Source organism: Dermacentor silvarum, chromosome 4 (assembly GCF_013339745.2).
Source record: "Dermacentor silvarum isolate Dsil-2018 chromosome 4, BIME_Dsil_1.4, whole genome shotgun sequence".
NCBI classification, from domain to species: domain Eukaryota; kingdom Metazoa; phylum Arthropoda; class Arachnida; order Ixodida; family Ixodidae; genus Dermacentor; species Dermacentor silvarum.
This window is the reverse complement of record NC_051157.2, coordinates 67,238,800-67,260,302: the sequence shown is the minus strand read 5'-3', so window position 1 is coordinate 67,260,302 and position 21,503 is coordinate 67,238,800.

The following is a 21,503-nucleotide window of genomic DNA, read 5'->3' as shown; positions in this document are numbered from 1 at the left end:
CGCGCCTCTCCTCTTCTAGCTCGGCCATACCAGCGCATAGCTGTCTGCGTGGCTGAGCGCATACGCGGCCCGGGCGCCCTATCTTGGAGGTAATATGCAGCTAGTACAAAGGCTGAGTGATCCGAAATGGCTAATGCGTTCATGTGCGAAGGACACGCGTTGATTCGAGAGGCAGCATGGAGTGACCACTCCACTGTAGCTGTGCTTTTCATTTACTGCAATTTATATTGCTAGCAATGCTTCGCCTTTCGAGCGAAACTACGTCTTTTTTTTAGAATTTGTAAAAGCGGAGGTAAAAAATGTCGCAGTTTCGCCCGATAGGCGAAGCATCAATTGCGATATCAAATTAGTAGAGAGCTGTTCGGAGTAGGGATGGTAGTTTTATCGGTTGCATAAACTTGGACACATTCGCTTACTAACTGAATTAACAAGTGAGGTGACAGCGCGCACAAGCAAACGGGAATATATCACACTCGATGACCACAGACAACCACTGTCAAAACGATGGCAGCAAGTGCAGCCGCCGCAGCGAGCGAATGTTCTTGCGGTCTATCGCTTCAAAGGAAACTGAGCGGCGAATGCACAGCGCACACAAAGGTCAGAGCCGTATGGAGATCGCTTTCAAGATACGGTGCGGGCGACCGCCGCAGCCGGGTACAGTAGAAGCACGCTGTTGGCAGAGTATAGAAGCTGCCCCCCCCCCCCCTTCCTTCCCGCGCTGCCCTTCCACTTTCCTCTTTTCGCGTGCGAGACTGAGTCACCAGTTCCCCTTGCGCTTGGTTGCAAGATACGCATTTGGTGCCGCAGTACAGCGTCGCCCCCCCCCCCCCTCCCTCCGTTCCATACCCCCACGGCCTTTCACGCGAAGGAAGTCACGTTTGCTCTCCGCCGTGAGTTCGATCTCCGTGATAGCGTGCGTCCCACGCGCGCTTTCACTCGCACATACGGCGCGCGGCAAGGATTTTATCGCCCTTGGACTTTATACGGAACCTCACGGCGACGGCGACGCCGTCGGCAGAAATCCGCTTGAAGTGTTCATATAATTGTTATTGTAATAAAACGAGTTAATGGTGATTTGGGAGTTCCACGTGTCAAGAGTCGCTCATTTATGGCACTTCATGCAGTGAACACTGGTTTATATAAAGTTGATCCGCAGTTACATTGCCTGGCGCACATCGGTCATACCGTAACATGGGCTCGTAGAGTTATATTTTTTAAGGTTGGAAGTTAATTCCACAGGCAGTTCTATCTAAAGTGTACATTGTGTGCGATTTCGTCTTTGCGAATACGTCAATTCACCAATAAGTTGTAAAACAGCTTCAAATAAGTTGTCCAGGGTACGTGTCATAGGAAAGTATTTTGAGAACAGCAAGGAGCCACTTTCTTAACCGCCCCTTTATTGCAGAAAAAAATCGATATCTGTGGTATAACACATCGGCACGACAAACTGCTCGAATGTTTTTTTACAAGCAGTCCTGAGGGATAGTGTCATAGTATCGAATCAATAGTCTACAGCGAGCTTTAGTCATTTTATCTTTCGCGCATGCGCCAGTTAAGTGTTCGAAACAGCGTCTCCCATGTCTATTCGTCACACCGACTACGACGGTGGCACTACTGGTCACCATCAAATCGCCACTGCCCGCCACTGCATAGCTCGTGCTGCCGAGAATCTGAGAGACAGCTCTATGCTTCGTGCTTTATGCAGAGCTTCATGCTTTATTCATCATCACCATCATCAGCCTATATGTATGTCCACTGCAGGACGAAGGCCTCTCCCTGTGATCTCCAATTACCCCTGTTTTGCGCTCGCTGATTCCAACTTGCGCCTGCAAACTTCCTAACCTTATCACCTTCCTAACCTTAGTCTAAACCTAACCTTAGTCTAACCTTATCAACTTCCTAACCTTAGTCTAAAATTATTTACATCTAATGGCAATCCGCCAATTAGTGTACACTGTCATCCCACACAACCTGTAATGTTATGCTGTTGTTATGTTTATGCACCACACAAGGGACTTCTCTATGTCTTGTATACTATTGGCAGATACATGTAAATGCATTTAACGTTTCTATCACACTTGTTCCACAGTCGCCCGTACCCATTATGGGGGATCAGCCAAGAATGAGCGCGTGCTCAGTGGCACATAGCCGAATGGCTAAACGATAGAAAAATCAAGTCAGTCAAAGACGGCGCTGATTATAATGCGTCATTACATTAAGACTTCGATGCATGTGCTTTAGGGATGCTTATGAACCGACGTTATATGTTAAAGTTTTATGTAGCAATTATTTTTTTATTACGGAGAATACAAGTGGCTTACTCGAGCTGCTATGGTGGTGCCCATACAGGCTTTATAGGTATAAGTCCTGTTTGTTCGGTACTTGCATCCGGAAGCACATATAAGCTGCATATAAATGCAAAATATATATATATTCGTCGTGGAACCAATGAACACTAAGCCCCAGGGAAGACGGAACAAAAGCCTTCACTTTTTTAAAGCAAAGGCTACTCTGAGCCGGCACTGACGTCAGTAATCTTGGGGCTCAGATGGGTGAGCGCCGTCTCTTAATCAGACCCTCGGGTTTCATACAGGCCAGAACTTGTAATGCATGCGTTTGCTTTGCTTTGCTACATTATGAACGGCGAGAAACGTGTTTGCAGACACAGCTAGAGTGGTGCGTTTGACAGTTTTATCACAAAAAATATACAGATCTCGATGAGGCTTGCCGAATCAAACAGATCACTGAGACGCACGGAGGCTGCGTGATGGCTTGAATAACGCCTGTATGATGCCGTTATTAAAAATATCTTTAAATGACACGGAAAACTTGCAGTCACCTTGATAATCTAATGTTGTGCCAATTTCTTTCTGGTTGCACAATCATGGAATGACCAAGTAAAAAAAAGTTAGACATGGGTTGCTTTCTGTTGTTAGTGTATAAAATGTATGCTCGGAAACACAATCGTAATATTGCAAAATACCGCTTCATCATGATCATCTAGCATATTTTGCGCTTTTGAATCATAGTTAGGGTAGAAATAAAAACACCTGTGTAGCTACAACTCATGCAATCAACTAAGTTATTAGTTAGTATATTAACGAAGTTATTACCTGAGTTATTAACTACATTATTAGTTATTATATTAGTATTATTAATAAGTTACGCTTACGAAGTTATAGCAAGCACGATGGACCAACATAATATAAAATATAGCTATTTTCAAGTATTCAGCTCACCATGCTGGTGAGACCGAAAGTAGCGTAAGGGGTGCGTATCTTTCTCGGCCTGAGTTGCCTTCCTAATAACATTCAAGGGTCTTTAGTACCATTTTCTACCGATATTTTTTATTCTAGGGAACGCTGATGCGAACGAATGTCGCCGCAACACTACGGAACTTCCAGCATCGTAACCATAAGTTATGCTAATGCTGATCCTTTTTCCGGTTCTCCTTATTGTCCCCACGGCTCCCTTCACGTTTATAGAAGCGAACAGCCAAGCCAAGCTAATTTATTCCGATAAAATGCAGCAGATAAGTAAAAGACGTGACACCGGTTTGCGCTAGTTCTGAGTGTGCCGGCACTATACAAAACAGCTTTGTGCCCAATTCATGCATTCACAGTATTCTGCATAGATAACTTTTGATAACTTCACTGTCAACAAAGTAAAATAGTGTATTGGTGTTTGTCAGTTGCCGAGAATAGGACAAACGTTAGGCATTCAGGAAAATGGGGATACAGGAGTACAGCGTATCTGTCTTGCTGTTCCTAAATGACACGCATGCATTATCCCACACACACACACGCACGAACGAATGAACGCGCGCACACATGCACCACAAAAGAACTGTTCAAAGTTTTGGCTGTTAGGATTGCAGAGGCCATATATACTCTTTGATTTCCCTACGCTTAATTTTAAGCTATAACAGACACAACAGCAATTTTACTTTCGGATGGCAACAGAGCGAACATTTTATTACCCTCCAATTGCGGTGTGATAGAGAACATAATTTTCTGCGCTATTCATCATGTTTGTTGCTCTCTGTCCTCTCTTAAACGCTAACAGCGATACGTCCTCACAAAAGCTATCTTATCTCGTCTTATGTAAGCTATTCTGAAACTATTACAGGAGCCCAGAAGTATCCATAGCCGCGGTGACCATATCATCAAACCAATGGCTATCATCAGTATACCGAATGTTGGAGCACAGGCCCCCTGTCGGCTATCTAATCTTACACCAAATAACCTTCTTGAATACAATCGCAGGGGCCGTATCTATTGTGTGAGCCCATAGTAACTAAGCGTAGGCCAACGGCCTTGGAATTAAGGTTAAATGTTTTAAAGTAAGCTATTCAAATGTTATGGAGACGTACACAGAGAAGGGCCTGCATTTTATTTTTCTTATGGCTCAATTATTCCGTTCATCTAAAACTCTGTGCCACAAATGGTCTCACATCTAACACTGCGACTTCTATGCTGATAGGGTCTATTCTTTAGTAATAGCCTCATTATTGATCAACTACGTGTTGATGAAATAAAGAAAAACATATGCCACAAATCTCAGTTTTTGTGACTATGAACATCATAGTGGCCTCTGGGTTTTGAGTTCGGGCGTGTCTCGTAACTCTGAAAGCGAACTCAGTTCATTGGTGCGTCTGTGTTTTTCCGTGCATTCTTGTCGATAGTTTGAGGCGTGTTTTAGAGCGATTGATCTATCAATATTTCCACACAGTAAATGATTCATTATGTTGTGGCCGCATTGTCTGCGAAATGGGGACTATAAAACATCAATTCGTGTTCCAGTATGAATGAGTACCGAAGCTGAATACTGTGCCCGATTATTTACGGGAGTTTGAGCAATTTGTTTTACCCACGGGCTTCAATCAAATAGCGCTCCTCCATTCTGTACGCAGTAAAGCAGTACTGTCTGCCACCATCATCGAGTTTCATATAATGATCACCAGAGGGAACAGTGGCGCTAGTGTCGGCGGCAGCTGCAAGCAGGGCAGTTCAGCCAGCATGATAATTATGGGTGGTACATGGATTTGCCCAATTTTCGTACTTCTGGCTTTAAATGGCTTCGTGACTTTGAAAAGTGATCATATTAAGAAAGTACTCAGTTATAAATGCTTCAGTAAACATTATAAGATTGTCCTACGGCAGGATTCAAAGGCAGGACCACTAGCACAATATCCCCATATTGAAACCATTGCCCCACAGACACACGTACAAGCGGAACCAGTGTAATTAGCAGCTAGTATGCGTCTTTGCCGAGTCCTATTACCTTCTGCATTGAAATAAAGCATAAATAGCTTTGCTTTGAAATTTAGACCAATTTAGCCCCAGATAAAGCGTAACAAACGAAGCCACAAGAACGTCTGAAGCCCAAAGCACAAAGATGAGACAAATCCATTTACTTCCCAAGATTCCCATGGTGACTGAACAATCACAGTGACATAGCTCCCTCTAGCAATTATAGGAAGCTCTATGGCCATCACATACCGCTGTCTGCACTATTATCAGATCACGGCTGAAGCGCCACCGTCGTCGGCATACGTCGGCAACTGGCCATGCTTATCGTCGTATCGCGGCAGAATAAAGGGCCACTGAAGAGACAGCGTTGTTTAATTTACAATAATAATGTATGTGTTCATACTCTGCCGTTGCGCCGTCCTAATTAATGAGGTAACATATTTCATTTCTTCATTCTGTCAGCCATTGCGTGCTATTACAGAAGGTGCTAGAGTACATAAACAAAAGTGCATCTGCGAGAAAAAAAACATCATTTCTGATGCATCGAAAGCGAGGGATGGAACAGATAACAGACGAAGGGGCATACCAAAGGAAAACAAAGAAACAAATCCCACTCAACATGATAACGCTTCTATGACAGATCATCAGGGCCCACAAGGCGATAATAATATTTATTTTATTTGCCTTCAATATTGGTTGGGAGACAAATGGGAGACACGTTGGGAGACAAATGTGAAGACGGTATAACCCTTTTGTGATCAGATAGGCTTTCGTCAATTTCGCAGTTGTTGAGAAATGGCGATGAACAACCAGACAAGACTGTTAAATCAAAGATTCAGGAAGCAGTTTGAGCCGCACGAGCACAAGCTGAGACGACTTGAGTCAAATTATAGCAGAATGCGAGCTCCAGCAGTAGATCACAATTTGCAAATACAGGGCCCTTCGGAGAGAGCGTCGTTCAATTTATTCCAGATTGGTTCAAGTCTCCTAATAAGATGATATTGTCTTCCTGCTGCAGGTGGGAGTCCATAAAGCATCTTAATTTTTCAAGCACATTCAGTAGGGAGTTTAGTTGTCTATACATGTCACCGATAAACACTACTAGATTATTCAGATGTGGTTTAGTCCGAAGAGCTTCCGGTAACATCCGGAGGAATACTAAATTAAATATGGCTCTTAATTGAAGGACAATGCCACGTTTTCCAGTTTGACGCTCTTTCTCGGTATTTTATACCCAGGAGGCGTAGCCTCATCATCTAAGATATCTTTTTTTTTAACCATGTCTCGGTAATTACCATAATGTCAACATCATGTTTCGTTGCTACAGCTTTCACATCAGCGACCTTATTTTAAAAATGTGGGAAATTATGTTGATTTTCTTGAGCTACCAAAACGCACATTGATGAAGTCACTTGTTACCTGTTTTTGTTACCTCTGTTACCTTGTTACCCATCGTTGACTTGCATTTGTAGGTTTCATTGGTGGCCCCATCAGAAGCATGGACCACATCATTTGGTCTATACTTCATTTGCGCGCCTCATTGGTGCCTCGTTTTTTTCTTGTCAACGCTTGAGTCCCACATGTGTTTGCGGGTCTCAACAATTTGATTTCAAAAGTTTTCATAAATATTTATTTCCTTACCTCGAAGCCTAAAGCAGTTTCTCGGTGTTTTCGTTTTTCTTTCCGAAATCTGAAACTCTGATGTTGATGGGGCGATCTTTACTCTCTTGCCACTTTTCTAAGCAATGAATCCGTTAAGTTAAATCTATGATCAGCTGCAGGATGGTATTAAAATACCGTCGTTGACCTTCTGTCGTATTACTTCTTCAGTTTCATGCATATCTTTTTCTATCCCTCTGATAATGAGATTGTTGCATCAAAAACGGTTTCCTGAATTATGAAATTGTTTTATGAGAGCAATTCTGTCAGTGTTCTATTTACCGTCCAAGTCATCTACCCTCTGACTATCGGTTACCATTAACGATTGAGTTTCACTGGCAAAACTTCAAAGATTATCAAGCATGTTCGGCGTTTCGCCCAAAATTTCCAATCTTTCATATGCTTTTTTAATGTCTCTCTTCTACACGAGCCTCGAAGGATGCTTGATTTTTTTTCAACTTTAGTTTTTCACCAGGACTGCCTTCTCATTTCAACATTTTTAAAAGCATTTCTTCAGTCATGGGCACCGAATTTTATTCAATTTCTCCGGAGCGTGTCCCCTGCAGGCCTGCTAAGGCGAAGCATTCACATATGCAACACATAAAGAATCCGTGGACACGGCAACACAAGTAAGCACAGGCATTGCTGCGAAAACAATAATTGCGGTCAACTTGCACAATAAAGCAGAACGTCGGTGACATTGCCAATGCGGGGTGGCCATGTCCACTGACGATGTCTGAACCGAGCATCCCTGTTAAAGCCGAAAGGCCAGCAGGCCCATAGTGATCAGATGACGTCACTGTGCGTAAACAAGGTGCGCTGTATACACAGTCCGTGTGTGGCAGCCGCTGCGTGAAGAGACCATTGAAAGAAAAAATGCGCTCAAAGCGCATTCCGGCAAACTATATGCAAGTGGCAGTATCCGCCTACCGTGAAACTTACAGCGGCGCCGATGCAGAAGCACCCAAAGAAATCCTGCAAAAGGAAGAGGAATGTCAGTGACACTGCCACGGCAGGGTTGCCGTGTCTATACGTTTTGTCAACAATGTGTGACCATTCTTGAGCAGTGATTCTAAACTGACTTTTTTTTCGAGGTATGGCGATTTCTTACGGTGTTAAGCGGCAAAAATCGGTCTCATATGGGCGAAAAGTCTTTCAATGCTTTCCTGACCATTGTGCCTTCTTCATGCTTCTGGTGCCCCAAGCACGCTCTTTATATGAACCTCTTCAACATCACAAGAGCAGTCATCAGTATCCATAAATGATAGCCTTCTTCCCATTTCAGCATATTAATACTTAGAAAGTTAGGATTGAACAGAGAGTCCTCTCATCGCTTTTCTTTAATGCGTGTAATATTCTATGCCTACTTCAGCCAATTTGAGCCTATCTATCTATCTATCTATCTATCTATCTATCTATCTATCTATCTATCTATCTATCTATCTATATATATATATATATATATATATATATATATATATATATATATATATATATATATATATGCTTACGCCGATGCAGGGACCGGCGCCGAATAATATATATGAATTGAAGTGAATTTAATGTTGTCTTCGAGCTTCGGCCACTAGGCATGGCGGTGATGCCATCGCGATCCTTCTATCGTCGTCATTCCAGCTTCTTCATCTGACCTTCGTCATGCCTTTTACGCCGACCCAGTGAGAAAAGTGCTCAAATAGCTTGGGCCATGAGGTATGTTCTCGTGGTTCTGACGTCATCGTGTTCGTTGCATCGTCGCCATGCCAGGTTTGTCATCCAACTGTCTTCACGTCATCGCCATCATCGTCTTAGTCATCATACAGTCATCATGCATTTATTGTGATACTATCGTTGTGAAACCGTCGTTTCATCGCCATCCCTCCAGCTTCGTCATCAAATTTCCTCATCGGAAGCTGGGTCCGGCCGTAACTCTTAAGGGCACGCTTTAGGGGAAATTTTCATTGGGAACAAGATGCATGTCCTCGCTGGAATGGAGAAATTTTCACTGCACAACACCGGAATATTGCCACACTTATTGGCCATGTGTCAATAGAAGACTAGTTCATACTCCTAAAGTATTTTAATATTTATTCCATACTATTATTTTAATATTTGTTTCGACGAAGAGGAAGAACTTTACTGTAATTATTGCAATGACTTTCTACGGCTATAATATTATCTAGAGATCACGTGTTGTAGATATTTTAAATCGTAGCTTCATTGAGCAGCGTTTGTTCTTACGTTTACGTGGCAAATAAGGCGTTTGAGTAAATTACGGTCAAAGCACTTTCAATGTAAATTTGCGGCGTTTTCATCTTTGCTGCTCTCGATAATCTTCAGATAGAGACAATGCTAAACAAGTACGCTCACAGTTAGCTCGCATGAGTTTTTAAGTTGAAGTATAGCCAACACAATCTGCATGAAATTGAACGGTGGTGTTCCTCTATTTATTTATTGCATGTGAATGCTGGTTCCGTAATGCCCTAAAAATGATTCAAGATATTTGAAACTTCCACTCCAGATTAGCGCACTTAGCGCATTTCGTTACTTGCCTGTGGGCAAACGATGAATTAATTGGTGAACATGTTGGAAAGTGTCCACTGCTTTCCCAGCGCTGGTGCTTAAAATTGAACCAACCACATTCGCTCCCACTCTCAGCAGCGGCTCTGTGAAAGCTATACCACTTTGTAGATTGCGCATTATTCGGCTGGACTCCAGCTCATTAAGGCAGCCTTGACAACGTGGCTTAAAGATTGTCCTTTTTTGTGTTTTCTCAACTTATTGCAGTGTTTTACAAGTTGCTTCAAAAGCTTTCTGACCCCATTATATGATCATTGCTGCTCTAAATCCTTGGTGGTCATCTAGTGCACCGTGAATTTTGAAATCATTAGGAGGGTGAGGGCATGTTATATTTTCCCTTTTCTGAGTTGTGGGCCTCACCAAATTCAGCAGCAGACCTGTAACACAGAAGTATGGCTTTTTGGGCTAGTTGGTTAAATACATCAGAGGGGGCCATAGCACTAGAAGACACGGACAAGAACGAGAGAACACGACGAGCGCTAACTTTCAACTGAGTGTTTATTTCGAGAAACAACCGTATTTGTAGGCACGCATACAGAAAAGGCCCAATCATGGCCTGCTGCTGTAACATAAATATTGGAATACGTCGTGGTATGCCGCTGAGTGTATACTTTTAATCATATACCAATTTCCATTATTATGATGACTGATATGATTACCGGTGGTGGTGGGGGTGATGATGATTATACTGCAGGCGGTGCTAGCCTGGCAGACATGACCTGAAATTGCTCCACCTGAGCATGTGTTTCCGTGCCAAACGTGTCATCACGTGTCAGTCACTCCTGTCTCTTGCAGAAATGCGGGAATATTGGGCGACATTTCACACCACGACCACAGCATACTCAGGATTGGTAACAAAGGGCTGGTACTCAGCTGCCAACTGAAAGGTCAATGCGCTTATTCATAGAGTGCTGCGTACGCAGCCACAGTGAACCTGTTTACGGCTTGGGAGCTCCTTACGCAGGTAACTGACCACCATGTTTAAGTCAGAACCGTCATTCATAAATAATCTTCGTAACAGCTTTACCTAATTAGCACCTGCTCATGCGGCTGCTAACCATGGTAGACAACCGATCATCTGGGCACTGTCCATTCGCGGAAAGCACTTATGTCAGAGAAGTAATTTGTAGACAGGTGCCCATTTTACAGCGACAGCATTTTAAAGCTGAAACTAGCTTCTATCTGTGCAACCTTTCTGTTGGACAGATAGTCTTTGTTAAGCTACTTTTTTACGTTCAGCTTCCCACTCGCTATAGAGCATAGGAAAACAAGACTTTGCAAACCATCACCACTGCTAGAATTCGAACTCATGTCCCGGCAGCAAAGCGTACTTGAGGGCTGGACGCGTAACCATTCCACTATTGCGCAATCTGTGTGAGGTTTTGTACCCCTCACTTACTCCAAGGTTTGAGACACCTGTGCATGTATTTCCCTGGCCACAACACGTAACACCGTAGAGGAAGAGTGCACCGCTGCAGCCAGCGCAATAAAGAACGTGTTCTTTAAAAAATGAGGGCGTGCGCCGTGAAAGCCCTCTACTGCCGCAAGTAAATGAGTTCAGAGCAGCAGGAATGACCGAAGTACCCCGACGTTTTCAAAGAAATTTGTCATCCGGACAACCATCAAGTGGTAGATTATTGGCTATGGCGTAGCGCTGCTGAGCTTGAGGTCGCAGGTTAGATCGTGGCCGTGGAGGACGCGTTTTCATGAATGCAAAATTCAAGAATGCTCGTGTACTTAGGTTTAGGTGCCCGTTAAACAGAACCTCAGGTTGTCAGAACAAAGCCACAGTTTCCCACTATGACGTGCTTCGTATTCAGATCTCAGTTTTGGCACGTAAGAATGCAGAATTATTTTTAATTTAAATTCCCAGTCGAACAATGTATTCGACACAACTGCTGTGCAGCTAAGCCGTAGGAATGTCTGAATTCGTCTGATTTTTTCAAAGGCGTTCACCTGCAAGTCGAACAATGTCATTGAAGGAACCGGCATGCAATAAGCCTAGTGTTTTCTGAGCTGGCATGCACCTATTATTTCGCCTCGTCGTCCCTGTGCCTTAGTATTACTTGTAGGCACTTGAGGTCAACAAACCCATGCAGATGACTTTAGCCTGAATTGAAGTTTGGTGTGTTGCACGAGATCCTGTGCTGTGATTGTGTGCGGTGATTGTCGCCAGCTTTGATATACTGCCTGTGCTCTCTATCTCCCTATTTTATTCTATTCTTTCTACATGCTCCGTCTGTGGATTTGTTTTACTTGGTGAAACTCTCTACCTTTCTCCTTCCTTTAGTATCTCCCTCTCTCTATCTGTAAGACTTTTTTTTTCGCAGATTGTTTATGAGCCAGATGTGATATTGTACGCCGAAAGATATGACGAAGGCGTGCCTTTCTTACCTGGCGTGCTGGCGAAACCTCTCATTCGGGCAAGAGCCAGTGTGCCCAATATACTTTTTTTGACAGCACAGTAGAATATTGTAGCACACCATACGTCGCAGAGGCGTGAGGAAAGCTGGGTGCCTGCTTTAATGAGGGCTTACGCCAACGGCTGGGGCGAAGATAAGGGCACGCCTTAATCACATCTTTCAGCACTGTAGCGAATGTGGCTATACAGACATTTCCTAGAAAGTGCCGAAGTCATAATCATACAACGCGCGAAAGGACGAATGGAAGCACATTCCCGCCAGAAACTATCAGGAGTGTTGCGCATCGATTCAATCTAGCTCAATTTTGCCTCAATTTTACACCTTGGCCTGAAGAACATAACGATTTCTCTCGCTCGATTCTATTTCTTACTTATCATACACCGCACACGACCGGCCAAGCATTGATAATGTAGACAGAAAGCTACTCAGACTACTGACGCCGGCTGTGCAAAAAGTGTAAGAATTGAAATTGAACTGTTACGTTGTCGTGACCATGATTACTTGTATATGGGTGTGTAGAAAATGTTGGCTCTAGTTGGTGGTTAACTATATGGTAGGAAATAATAAATACATATACAGCCGTTCCTATCTGTTGGGAGGAAGGCTTTTTACGTGCATTATTCTCGAGTGTTTACCGCTCAAGTCGCGAGTTCTTAGAAGCGCTATAAAAGTTTCTACAGCGCTCTATACAACTCTAATACCAACCGAGATAAACATCCGAGCATAACACGGCCTGCATTTCGGGCATCTTCACAAATATCTTTAGTTTTCTCAATGTCTCTTTTTTTCATTGCATCTGCGCGAAGCACTGAGGCATGAAATGCATGGCCTTCTCCCGGGGAACAGTCGGCGCTTATCAGCGTGGTACAGAGGTCGCCTCCTGATGCACGGTTGCTGCTCTATTTTACGCGGCTACGTGCATGCGTAGTTCTGCCTCAAGTGCGAAGCAGCAGTAGCGATAACTAGAGTGATATTGCGCGCAGTGAATCTCCCATAGCCTCAGATGAGTACTCTAGTACGGACTGTGACTGATGTTCAGCCTTGAAATGTTCTTGGGTCTGTACCAGAAACATGTTGATAAATAAGCCGAATGGGAGCTCTCAACATTTATGTTCTTATTTTACACCACGATTGCACGCATAGTGGAAGTCTGCCGTAAAAAAGCATGCGTGATATTTTTTTTTCAAAGCGTGCCCAAGTTGTATAAGCAAAAGGGAACCACTAAGGTGAATCAATAAACCTTTACGATTTCAATGCAGTTTCAGTGGCAGTGAAGAAAGAAAAGAAAAAACCCGTAGAATCAATTACCCTCCGTTATGTGTAGAATCAAGTTATCAGCTGGCCAGACCAGAATATTAAACTTTTTCACAGGCAGTACCATCAAACATTATTAGTCATACGCCTCGACGAAAAATCTATTTCACTCATAGATTGCGGAAGTTCAGTTAGGAGCAGTTAGTGCCATTCACCATATGATAGCAAGCAATCTATATGTAAACGACCCGGCAGTTTTCGATGTCAGCTGGCAATGCGACGTAATTATATCTTGATCATCTATAAATATTTTTCTGAAAAGGCACGTAATAGAAGTGCACTTTCGGCCGAGTAAAATATATTTCAGTCTACAAGCTCCTTTTAGAAATTCGACACTGGACTGGTGTAAATAACTACTGTTATAAACATATATACGTTCATGTACGTAACTCTCAGACACATGGAATTTATTGGTGTATTACGTGCTAATAGCTCCCTGTACTTCGCCTAGCTTCACGTTTAGATGTTGAGGCCATTCCATTGGTAACTAAAGTAAAACCGGCAGGCAAACTGAAAGAAAGCAAGGAAAAACATTTATGCATGCTCAAAACGGCCTATACCGTTACAAGTGACAATTGAACGCATCTCGCGAGCTGAGTCAGTAAGCTATATATAGACGTCAGCGTTTTGCCTTCTCACATCTTTGACGTGTGCTGCAAGTGGCCCAGCAGGAAGAACGAATCGCTACAGGAAGCGCTACACAAGAAATGGAAGCGTCAACTTCCTTTCTCCAGGATTCACTGAACATCTCCAGGATTCACTGAAAAGCCTCCTCTCTCTCATCGAAGATGCCGGGCCACGAATGAGAGCTGTTAATCATTCCATTTAGTGTTTCCACATTATTGTTAGCAAAGTGAAACACTTCCTTTCTCTAATTCTATTTGATATACTGCAAAAGAACTCGTTAGTTCAAGTATGTTTGACGGAATAGCGATATCATCATGCGCTGCATACACTGTATTCTGAAAATTTGAGCAAAGAATAAGAACAACACAAGAACAAACGGCACTGTACTGATCTCATCTAGAAAGCACAGGAGGAGGGCTTTACTTTCCGAGTAGAAAATTACGACACACTTTAGAAGTGATGCCTTAGTTTTAAGCCTTACGAATAATTACTCTCACTGGCGCCTTGAATGAAGAGCGTCGCTATGAACTAAACGTGCAGCATGGTCGAATGAGAAAATGATCGTGTAAAGATAAGCTGACCTGTAATGGGTAGCCTGGTGTGAACAGTGAAAAACTGACAGCCTCACTTGCGAAGGAATTGCGTAAAAGCCTATCCTGCCTGCTCTCACAAGAAGAAAGTAGCGATCAGGCAGAAATACCAGCATCGTTTCGGGCTTCGAGGGCAAAAAATGATTACTACGGTGCATTTTTTGTTCATATTAGAAAGCGGAGGTTCCAATTTCAGTTAGTCTTAGTTTTTATTATTTCTACCTGTTTATTATTTTTTCCGAGTGGCTGAATCAAACGGAAGCGTCTGACTTGGGCTCAACGAAGCAATTTGAGAAATAGGGTAAGAAGATAGATCGTCCGATACACTTCGTCGGCTGCATTTTCGTTCCGGTGCCATTTCCGGTTCTCTCTTTTAGTAAGCCGCATGCGTCTTCAATAGCGAACAAGCTAGCCAGCATGTGCGACACGAAGTTACAAGTAGAAAGAGAATAAAAGCACGAGAGACCCGTGCGTTTATCCCTGCTTGGCTGGTTTCGGAAGCGCGCCTGCTGAAATTTATCCCTAGCACTCCCCTTTTTGTAACAGCTCGACGCAGCACTGTGATAGACGCAGACCGCGCCTACAATTTCTTGGTGTGTCCCGTCGACTCCTTTCATCATCGTCGTTTTACCTTACTTCCGGTTGCATGAACATAGGGCTTTCTTCTGAAAATTGCTGATTGTTTCCGCCGGTATATCGTTCCTCCTACACTACCCGGTTAACTTTTTTTTTTGGCAAGAATCACTGCGTTTGTTTTGGAAAATATCTTTGCAAATAGCTTTTCAGCAATCTTTGAGTAATCGCTTTAAGGTACATTTGCCTATACAGCATGATATGAAAAACATTTAGAAGATCCCACGGACTATGGGAATCAATGCTATGCGAAGTATTTTGGGGATAGCTGGCCACTCTGAATTGTTCGGGTTACCCAGTGGACCAACGTGCTTGTTTAGGACGAACAGCTCTATGTCTGACACGATCGTGTGTGTGAGGACAGCAGCGAGACTATTGTCACCCCGATCATGTGACGCCGACAGCAGGATTTATACTCCGGTCGTTCGACACGAGCTTACGAGATGTCGATTGTTGGGGAACGTAAGTGATTGTGACGTCATAAGTGACTACATGCTATACAATCGTACAGACCTAAGGCTATCTCATGTGGTTACATGTATAGAAGGGTCTTTCCACCCCCTCACCCCAAGTTGAATAGGGCACAAGTCATTTCTCTTAGACTTTTACAGACCGGCACATATCCATGTCTGGCCATTCTACACAACGTTTACCCCGACGTAAATCGCGACCACGCCTGCCCGTCCTACGGGCAGACCTCCACTCTAGCACACATGCTCTGGGGGTGCGGGTCTAGATACCCCAAGTTCAGCAAGGACGAATGGGACTCGCTTCTGCGTAGCCCAGCTAGACAAGCAAATCCTGGCGGTCCGGCATGCCCGCGGCCGGGCCGGTGGTCTAGACATGCCGGTCCCGACGTGGGACTACCCGGGTAGGCGACGAGTTCGCGTCCTCGCCGGACCTCCAATAAAGTTGTTTCTAGATATATATATATTTATAATACATACTTGGCACACGTACAATATAGAGATAGTAAAGGAACGCTGCTTTGCTGATAGTTAAATTCCCATTAAAGCGTTTGGGGAGACTAAAATTCTTCATGAGTTCTCATACGCTCGCAGCCTACGTGTATGTTGTGAAATTCAAAGAAAAGCAAGGGCTAGAAAAAAAGTTGTATGGCACAGTCGACCAGAAAAGTTTACAAGACAGGGTATCTGTGAAAGAAAGCTCGCAGTTACGCAAAGTTATCAATTAAATTACAAGCACCATGCATTAACAAACAAATGTTAACCTCTGTGAGAAACCCATGTCCCGTAAACCTTTGTGACCGGCTCCACTTACAAATGGCCTTGAGCCGTGAATTCATAGCAACGGCCTCTTCAAGGCTTTTCATTTCAATGCGACTTTCAGGTGGCAACAACGTCAACGTACAAGGACATTTGGCAGAAATGTTGCAAACAAAACAACGACTCAGAAATCGGAATGCGCAGACACGGCGCCGATTTCGGTTTTTTTGTGAACTTGCAGTTTTAGGCCCGACGCACTTTATGCGCCCCGGCTGTCGGCGTCTCCTGTCGTAATTGTCGTCGTCATCGTCGTAGTCGTCGTAGTCACGGTAAGCAAGCGCCTCATGCTCGCGCTCTGCACGCGCTCGTGCCACTGTTCCCGCGTTCATCGTCGTCGTCTTCCACAGCTGGCTGCGTTGCCGCTCATCATTCCAGCGTAGAATTTCACTTCTCTTCTGTCATCGTAGTGGGGAGGCCGCGTTTACGGGGTTATGAGCCATTGCTTAATATGAGCCCATTAGCGGTGCATCACTGCATGGTTCGCACCTCCCCAGGTTTAAAGTTAGTGGAGCTGCATTTCGCTCAATGGGTCATTCGAGCACCGAGATTTTTTCCAGATGCTGCAAACTGTTATTACAGCGAAAAGATTGACAAGTAACGTAGGGATATCTAAAGAAAGTCGATACTTCTGAGTAATCAAATGAACATGGTTACGAATACAGGCACATTAAAAACTCAATAAGATATAGGAGGCAAGCGTCGTCTCATTGCTTCGCGGAGCCATACTTTGCACCCTTGTCCTCTGTTGATCAGCCAAGCTCGCATCATACTAGCTCTCATGCTTAGTTTTACCATTTCACTCCTACAACTTAAGTTTTTTTTTTTTCAAACACAGCATATCTTTAGCCCTGATACAAAATAGTCGCGAGGTCATTCGGGTTGGCTACGTAATGCTGCGAATTTACATGGTGACATTTTTTTGTTTCCTACTAAATAAGCGATAACATGACCATTCTTTGCTAACACCAAGAAAGCACCAATAAGCTTCTTTTCTTGGTCGAGAAAGAGCGGCCATAAAATACAAATCTAAAACAGTACAAGAAGAGGTCTTCGGAGAAAAACGTCCTTCATAGTGGCCTCCGCAGGAGGCTAAAAATACGCAGCGCCAAACTTAAGCCCCCTACGAGATGAATATCCTGGCTGCACTCAGGTATCCATTGCTTCGCAGCTATAATGTACGCCAACAATCAATGGGAAAACATGCATTCTATCGATGGCACCGAGACAAATTTCATACAAGACATTTTATCGCGCATTGGCGCTCAATAGCAACAGCAAGCACACTGTGCAAAGCGAAGAGCAGAAGACGTATATATGCGGAGATGACCAATCGAAGTGTTTGTGTTTAGCGTTCAGACTTCGCGGGGCTCTCTACGCTGAATTTTCCCAGGTGGCTAATACATTCAGCGATCGCTCAATTGAGCCAAGCGGTGCCAGTGCCAAAAATATACACGCCCTGTAGCTGTGCTTTCGGGAATCAAAATTGGATCTTTGCGTGTTTACGGATAATCTCGGACAAGGATCACCGAGTAGTGCGAAGCGGTAGGCAAGTATCGATAGACACCGGTGCACGCGACGGCACAAAAATAAATGAAATGGCGCGAAAATCGAAGCCGATGTGCCCAGGTTGCAGAGTTACAATAGCGGGAAAAAAAGAGAGGAGAGTTCATAAGAAGGAGCACGTTTCTGGCTTTCTAAGCCTCACATAGTGAAAGACAAAACTTGGGTAAGAGCGAGCAATGGGAGTACGCAGAAAGTTACGCGACCTTACTCTTGGTCAGATGTATGGTATGGTACACACTGTTTATAGCGCTTAGACTTTATGCGGAGCATCACGGTGATGGCGATAACTTGCTTGTAGTGTCCATACTATTGCAATTGCAATAAAAAAAAGAAAGCAGGGATTTCATTTACGTGGCTTGGAACATGTAATGCCGTTAACTAGGCATTAGACAAACTAAAAAAATAAATGGAAAACAACTGAAAGATGATGATCTATGGCGCATTAGTGATAATGACTAAGAAAAATGTCGCAGTTTCACGCGAAAGGCTAAGCATTTATTGGGATAGCCAATTATTAGACCGTTTTACGAGGAGAGGGTAGTAGTTTTATCAGCTACATAAACTACTGTAAACATTCGCTTACTAACTAAATTAACAAGAACGTTGTCACGCGCGCACACTGCAGACAAACACGAACACATCTCACTCGACGACCACTGGACACTCACCGTCAGAAAGCTGGCGTGACGAAGACTGGCAGCAGCGGCGAGCGAATTCCCATTCGTGCTGACTAAGCGCGCGAGCACGCAGTGCACAGGAAGCCAAACGCTTTCTCGCGTCACCTAGCCTTCGAACCCACCACAGATTACCTTCAAGATAGGACGGAGTTGAAGCCGGAGTTGAGGAGAAGATGCACACTAACCTGCCCCACCCTCCTAACTTGCGTACATGTCCCCACTCCCCCCTTGCGCGCGTGAGAAGGTGGCATGCACCATCCGCGCCTTCCTCCCTTTCTCGTGCAAGAAGACGTTACGGAGAAGTTACCATCCTTCTCGGCTCATCTTTGCAAGCTTTCCCTCACACCTGCGCCACACGGAGCGCGGCCGTGATGTTATCCCACTTGGACTTTATACGGAGCATCGCGGCGACGGCGACGGCGACGAATAAAATTTCTATCAGAATAAAAATAAATGAGCAGCATGCTCATCAGATGCATCTAGCTAAGTGTAATACTGCAGCAGCGCACATAGCTGTAATTGATTCAAACATGCCGAAATTGGCCGAATAATGAATTTAATTGCCTAATTGGAAACAACCAACTCCCAGACTGCCAAACATGATTAATTCTCTTAAAAGCGAAGCGAAGCTTTTCTTTGCGAACATCGCCGAGTTTACGTGACCGTGGGAGCTGCATGACTGTTCTGTCGTCGAATAGATCAACCAAACACAGGGAAGGAGGTGCACGTCACCGCTCCTGGGTTCCTTGCATTACCACCAGATGGCTCTGGTCTCCGCGCATACGCGGCCGGGGGATAGCAAAAAAAAAAAATCAGTACCATTCCACTCTGTGAAGGTGGATGACCAGCGAAGCTGTGTATGTAGTGATTGACGTTGCTCAGGTGAAGCGTTCCAAGTTTGCGGTATCGGGGACACATTGATGGTTCGCATTTCTTTCCGCCTCGCGGCCCTGGCGGGCAGCACGCTTACGCTAGGCGTCCGCGGCCCGCTCATCCTCGGCGTCCGCGACCCGCTCATCCTCGGTGGTCTCCTTCCGCCACCGCCACCGCGCCTATTCCCTTTTCTGTTCATGCCATCGTCCTTGGTAGGTACGCTGTTGTTCTTCAGACCATACAACACGCGGCCTACCCATTTCACAGTCAGAGCAGAATTGAGGAAAGGATCATACCTTGAGCATGACGTCAGGAGACAGAAGACACTCAGATTTGTAGGCACTAGTTTGAATACGCGGGATGACGTACACGTGTATGGTGCGAACGTAGACATGGCCGACGCGAGTACGCGTTTTTATCAGCTCAGTATCTTATACGGGTTGTATTTGGAACCAAGATATTAAACTTTTTTTGTAAGCTGACGGAGTGCTTGAAGCGTGCTTCACCTCCACCGCGGGTTGGCCCAGTATTTAACTATCTTCGGGATTGGCCCACGGGGAAAATTTCTTTGTCGATGCGACTTGATAGACGGACGCAAAAATTTTCAGAACCTAGCCATAGGCAGCTTCGCTGTAAAAACCAAGAAAGCTCGCCTTCGCGCATCCGCGGCTGCACGGTAATGAGGAAGCACACGCCTCTTGCGGATAGAAGGCTTTAGAATTGCGCTACATACGTGTGCACATGCTGTCTCTGAAACCACGATGCGTTCAAAACGTCCGTCGTACTCGCTAGTAGTCAGCAACCCCGCTTAACAAAAGTTTAGGTATAATTTACTTGCGCCCGCGCTTGCGCGTCTGTGCGTGTTTGGGTGCGTGCGTGCGTGTACTCGTGTTTCGACGTTTTACGCACTCGCAAAAAGCTTCGCTGTATGTAGATCCCGAACTCGTTAGATTTGCTGGATTTTTTTAAAATGCTAAGCAATTTTTTGGCCTAGTCGGACCTAAGGTCAGACGCGAGAGCGTCCAAGGTTGCGGAGTTTGTCGCCAATACGCGCACCCCCATGCGCCCACTTGCTGGTCGTTATTGGCTCGGCAACTGCTTGCTGTACGCGCATGTGCGCACTTTCCCACGAGCCTGCTCGCACGCCGCTACTGGCTTGGCGCCTCCTCTCCTTGCTCCACTCGCCGGTACGGGTGTGCGCGCCACAAATAAACGTGGCTCGGTTGCGCTAACTGCGCTATGTCGCGCGTAGGTTTCTACTTGCAGATACAACAATGGGGTCTCGAAAGAATCCAGCGGAAGAGTAGCGAAGAGTGCAAAAGCTCTGCAGAGACCACAGAGGTCTGATACACAAACTGATAATTTACAACATTTATTGAGGATGGAAACATCGCAATGTGCATGCAGAGGTCATAAATATATATAGTTACATTAGTAACCGAAGAGAGGCCAAGCCGGATTCCCTCGAAATCAGAATCAATAGCAGTCATGCGCAGCAGAGCTTTTACTAAGACTCAGAATATAAAAAAGAGAGGCTGCAGTTTCGCCGGAAAGGCAAAGCAGTATTAATGATTGCGAAGCATAAGACAATTACACGAAAAAAAACCGCATATCCACGAAGTGAATGTTGATGAGTGGGCGAAGCACCGGGGGATCATTTGGTTAACCGTGAATCCCCCGACGCCGGCAAGCGGACCCAGAGGCGGCGAGAGCGCGGGAAGCGGCGGCAAAACTCCGGAAGCTTTCTCGACCTGAGGTTGGTAGGACCGCTCAAGGGTCATCACTGCCTACAGGCAACAGGGTCTACCTGCTGCGACAACCAGCGAGCTCCTGTTCCCATCGCCTCCCCACCTCCGAGCTCTCCATAGCCATTTGGAGTTTGTGGAATTGTACAGAATCACCGCCCATCGCAAAGTGGTCGCCCCCAGCAGGCCACCGCCTCTATCACCAGCCTCCTCCATGATCGGATGAGACTCTTGCTGCTTCTCCTTCTCTTCCCTTCCTTTCTACATCTTTATCTCCTTTTTCC